The sequence below is a fragment of the Nothoprocta perdicaria genome, unplaced genomic scaffold (genome assembly GCF_003342845.1).
Source record: "Nothoprocta perdicaria isolate Ctin4 unplaced genomic scaffold, notPer1 scaffold_527, whole genome shotgun sequence".
NCBI lineage: Eukaryota > Metazoa > Chordata > Aves > Tinamiformes > Tinamidae > Nothoprocta > Nothoprocta perdicaria.
The window spans coordinates 25,626-31,625 of NW_020455785.1; the positions used below are offsets into that span (position 1 = coordinate 25,626).

The 6,000-nt window shown below is 35.6% G+C and overlaps 1 long non-coding RNA gene across 1 annotated transcript; it reads left to right on the forward strand.

Annotated features, from left to right (window-relative positions):
- The first annotated feature begins 283 nt into the window (after positions 1 to 283).
- Positions 284 to 1,607, forward strand: LOC112954985. The gene is made up of 3 exons (XR_003250810.1): positions 284 to 317; positions 1,058 to 1,180; positions 1,261 to 1,607. It is a non-coding gene; the product is annotated as an uncharacterized LOC112954985 (long non-coding RNA).
- Positions 1,608 to 6,000: the final 4,393 nt, after the last annotated feature.

Consider the following 6,000-nt stretch of genomic DNA (forward strand, 5'->3'; position numbering starts at 1 on the left):
CTAATTTTACATGTCTACTATGCAAATTTCTGTATCTGAGTTTGTCCCCTTTGCCTTCCTTTATAGGCCACAGAAGCAGCCATTTCTTCAATGTGAATCATCTGAGAAGGATTTGTGATCAAATTAAATTCTGTCCCAGGTGTGCCTCTTGCTCTACACTACCTGTGATGGAATTTAGGGTCATGGGCTCAGACAGATTTATCTACTTCCAGACTTTGTGGGGTTTRGTCAGATGAGTCCCTTAGCATCTCCATTCTGATCATCTCTTATGAAAATCTTTCTCTTTTTGAGACTGAATAAGCCATTCAAGATAAAGAGTAGGAATTGTTAAATAGATTTTTAAGAATTATCATCCTTATCTGATGCCTAAATATTGGGATGTGGCTAGGTGTGAAGATACTGCAGTCAGACAGCAGATTCATACAGTCAGACATATGCAGTCATATGCAGATTCATACAGTCAGACAGAAGAATTTGTTCATTCCTCAGCTGTTCCAGGCCATTAGAAGGTACCAGTGAAGCCAGACAAACATTTGTCTGAGTCCTTGGTGAAAAGCAACAGAGTGGAAGTTACACACTTTGATTGTAGAGGGACTACTCTGGAGTTATTCCAGCAACCGTGGAAACAAATTAGTTTCCTGCAGAAAAGAGAGGGTTACCCTCTGCCTCTATTAGAGATTTTTATGGCTCAAAGCAGACTTAATGTTTGGGTACCTTCTTCCTCCTAATATCTAACCTTCCTGGTCAAGATTAACTACGYATGTATTGAATGATCTGGAAATGTCTAGAAAGTGATATTTAATCTGACCTAGTGTCAGACATTGATATCGTAGGGCAGCAAATCTTTGTATCTTAAGTACAGCATAACAGCACAGGACTTCCATAGCAGCTATTAGACTTCTCCAGATCATCTATAAATAGGTTGTATATGGGTGAGATTCAAGTTGTCATAAGTTTCTGCATGCAGGTTTTAGGAAAGATGATAGAAGAGAGATCACTTCTCCCCTCCAGACTAAGGGTGAATCTATTACTGAAACATTTTCCTTTCTCTGTGAAGCTAAAGATGCAGATAACACAGGAGGAGAGATCCTAATATCTGACATCCAGTGAAGAGGTCCACCAAGGAGACACACTGGGCACTTCTGACTTTCTTCCTGAGGCCTCAGATTGCAGCGTAACGGTCAGTGTTCAGCTGGTACATGGTCCTCTGCTAAAGCACAAAGTGAACAGTTTCCCCTGATCAAATGTTCATCTCCACAGCACGGATTGACAGTGAAGAACTGAAACTTACAGCTGAAGCTCTATAAGAAATCTAAACTAGATCAAGAAAAGTTCTATATTTTTCCAGTGATTATATTGACAGTCAAGGACCAGAAAAACTCAAAATCATTTTAAAAGCCTGGGCATGTCTCATACTCATTGTTGACTGTATATATGTACCGTATTAGAAGAAGAAATATTTAAGAGTGTGGTTTTCTGTTCAATTCCATCTATCTTACATGTCAAGAAAGTTTATGCTGCTTATACCAGAACTCTGAAAAGAATATTGCAAATGTATGTTGAACTTGAGAAAAGATTTAAATCTGAACTAATTTATTTGAAAAAATAAATAAAATAATAAAATATAAAATAATATAATAAATAAAAATATGTATTTTAAAGCTTTTTTTTTGTAAATAAAAAGCAGATTTATCAGGCCATGGTTATCTAGATTCTTCAAATAGGCCAAAAATAGAAGAATCACTTATTGATTTCTCCTTTGGCAGAAATACAGACCATGGCCTGCTTCAACAAGTAGAATTCTGCAACAAAATTAAATAGTACTAATCTCTCCTTTTACTCTTGCTTTTGAGGAATTAAGGAAGATTTTCACAAAGATCCATAAAGAAGTATATATACCCTGTGAGTTGTTGTGAAAAAAAAAGAAAAAATGTATCAAAAAGACAAAAAGATGTCAAACTAGAAGTCCTGACTGACATTTGCACAGATGTTTGTGTATGAACTCTTACCTCCCAGGAAATAAGAATAGATATTCCCCACTAGCATTTGCATTTGAGCTGCAGTTTTGCTACATGTGCCCAAAAGACACTGATGGCATGACTAGTCATGCCAGACTAGACTAGTGTTAAAAGTCTGTTTAATCTGCATCAGAAGGCATTGCTGATGCATGCAGAAGTCGTCTCTAGAAATATAGTTTTTATTTTTTGGTGAGAAATTCTGGAGTATAAAAAAGGTGACAAAGGAGGTAAACAAAAAGAAAGGAAAAAAATACAAGGAATTACGGATGATAATTCTCCTTTTTATTTACTTTTCTCCATACACATACACATCTTACTGACCCACCCTGTACTGTCTTGGTAGTGGAGTGAAGAAGGCACCTCTAGGAGTGAGACATCWGAATTACCATTTTCTAGACATTCCAGTTCTTTTAGTGTTGGTGCAGTGAGCTGAGGGACAGAATTTCAGTTGTAAACATAGTTAAATAAATCCCATCAGCCCTATATATGAAAAATAAAATCTTATCTCTTAAAAAATATGCATTTTTTTCCAGAAGTAAAATGTGCAAATGATGAATATTTGCCTGAAATAATTATATATAAATTTAAGCATAATCTGAATAATAACAGCTGAAAGATATAACAACTAAATCTAATAAAAGTACAGGAAAATAAAACAATAAATCATTCATATCTGCCTAGCACTGGGAACAGATTTAACTATAGTTTCATGAAAGAACCTATAGAAAGAACATGAAACAGCAGTKTGATGGTCTTTTCTCATATAAAATCTCTGGAATTGAATTTTAAAAATATGAATAATAATCTGTATTATATGTAGTAACCTATATGTACAGGAAAAGTACACTCTCCCTTCATGAAACAGGGCTTTTTGAAGACAAATATGTCTCTGAGAAACTAATGCAAATGCACATTGACTTTGTGATAAAAGAATTGAAAACCACAATCGGACATGTGAATAATTATTATTTTAGTGATGGATATAAGAATGTACAGATTGCATTACATACTAAATGCATTATGTAGCACAACAGAGGTTCAGATTTTGGCAAAACAAAATAGAACAGATGAAGTATTAGTAGTAAAATCTTCACAAACATTGGGAAATGGCATCAAGCAAGTATGAGAGTGAGCTCTTTATCAACTCATCATAAATAGACCAGTATTTGCTCAAATGACATATCAAATCAAACGAGACAGACAACTGAAAAATGTGGTCACCAGCGTAGCAGGATATTTAGATTAGCTACAAAGCTACAGACTTGACTATCATACTAGAACAGAAAATGCTTTTGGCTCTACTTTTATTTTCAGATTGACTGAGATCTTCATTTTGACACCTGCTTCTCATCTGCAAAGATATCGTATATGCCAAGAAAAATATACATAACACAATTACTGTGGCAAAGAAAAGAACTTTGAGAAATGAATGATAGCCCTTACTGCGCTAGTGACAGATGATGTCTCCAACCTATCTCCAGTGACAGCCATTTCAGAAGGATAATATAAACCTTTTATTAGTGAAATCATTCAAAAATAAGGTAAAACTACCTCTTGTCTTCATAGCCCCCTGGAGGGACACTGCAGCAAAAGACTTGTGTCCGATAAACAGGAGAGAYGACCATAAATTCTTCCTAGAGTGGTCCCTGATGGAAAGCTGGGAGGAAATCGCTGGGTCAGCAATAAATTATGGCCTGCAGAAAAGAAGCCAGGAAATCAGAAGGGAAGGCCACTGTGTGAAATGTCTGCGGCATGTCCCAAACAGCCCTTCTTACACCCATTTACTAACATGTGAAGTCAGGAAAATTCTTAACATATGTGGGGATGTGATATACTAGTGAGCATATGACAGGCATCAGAAAAATAAAATCAGCTTTAAGACACATACTTTACTTTATCATGTCCGGGAAKCAACCTGACAAAACAAAAAGAAAAATGTTCCTAGATTTAGATTTTCTTTTGTATAAGGTCTCCTGTGGGGAATTAGAAAAGCTGTAAGAAATGAGCACCTATCTGCAAAATCAAGCTTATATTCTTGGAACTCATCCGAGAACAAACAGCTCCAACAGTTCCTGAAGGACACAGGACAGGCTTAAAATGTAAATATTTTTATGGCATTCTGCAGCAGAAACAAAACAGAGCAACCTGGCTGAAATTCCCAGGATAAGGGAAAGATTGCCCTAAACATACTGAAAACATTAAAAAGCACTAACCAGCATGTAAGGCATTTGACTTTATAGCATGAGCAGAAACTTCTGTACCAATGCAGAGCACATGCCTTGACTAGCTTGTTTACTATAAAGTCTTATGCATCATTTTCTCACTTAAAAAAAAAAAATCTTTAGAGAATTTCACTTCACTGACAATAATAGAACATGTGTTGGGAAAAATAATAACATCAGAAAAGGTTTTCTGAGGAATCTGTCTGTAAGAAGTGAGGGCAAGTGCCTGCAGCACACATGCAGGATACAGCTTCAATCCTGATAACTGCAGTTGCAAAGACAGATAACATGAGCTCTGACTTTCAGATGACCTGTAAAGAATAAGAATAGAGATATCATATGCTCTAATGTTATAACTCAAAAGAAAATACATATGTTATGAGGCCAACAAAATGAAATTGCCGCTGAAAATTGGAGATATATTCCACTGTATGAAGACACTTGTTATAAAAATTATGTTAGTTGTGAAAGATGAAGGGTGAAAAAATCTTAGAAAACAGATCAGTAAAATAATTTCCTTTTCTGATAATGTATTTTGTTGAACAGAGAAAATAATATAGTCAGACATTTTGGTAATGAAAGACACTTGAGGGTGTTAGGTAACAAATGTGAAAAGACTAATTTCTTCTCTTCCTATAGTATAAAACAATTGAATTAGATATCCATCTCTTCTATAATGAGAGGAGATCAAGGCAAAGACCTCAGTAACAGAAAATTCACCACATAAAGGTAAGGAGAAGCCAGTCTTCTTCATTTGAGGATTTGCAGAAACAGAAGATGAAAACAGAATGGAGGAGGAAGTGCACAGGACATCTCTTTCGGTCTTGCTGGATACCTATAGAGTTCTGGAGCCAAGAACTGAAGTTTTCTTACAGTCTAAAATAAAATGATTCTTGATTGAACTTCCTGTTTAGAGTAGAAGGATTTAATGCTAAATAATAACACTTTAACAACATTTGCATTCAGGAAAAAGCTGGTACTAACTCTTTTATCTACACAGATTTTGTCCGGAAAAAAAAAAAAATGATGAAATGCAGATGCTTCTGTGCACAACGGCTGCATTTCACAAAATACTCCAAAATAAAACTAATACCAGAATGATCAACTGTAGAGCAGAAGAAGTGCTGAAAATTTAGGAAGTTTATTAACGGAGCATCCCTTCAACACCATATGATAGATGAGAGTATACCCTGTGAGTGTAACAGTAATGAAAATGGCCTCTTATAGATCATAGTATACTCTTAAAGATAATTTTAAAATAGTTGCTGTAAGAAAGTTCTGATCTGCACRTTTCAAAATGACTGGAGAAATGGAAATGACTTGCTCTGTAATTCACCCTTTGATTAAGCTGATCAGAGATCAGGTATCTGCTGAGACTTTTGTAACCTTTTTTGAAGCTTTGATCTAAAACACATGATCATCTTTCCTCAGAGCAAAGGAAGTGCAAAGAGCAATGAGAATTTTTAAAGCACTTCTGAAAAATGCCAAAGGCACCCACATACTTTTATTCATGTATCATCTGATTTTTTACCCTCGGGTGCACAGAATTTCTTCAGTAGAATTCTTAGAGGGAAGATGACTTACATACAATTTGAAAACAAGTTCTCTTTAAGCCGCCTATCAAACAGAAAGGTACAGAAGTATATCAATAAAGGACCAAGTGTATCATCACCCTGTAAAGGAAAAAGATTATTGAAGCTCCAAGCAACAGGTTTCAAAAGATTCAGTGTTCGACAGTGTTGACTGCATAGGCTGGAGCT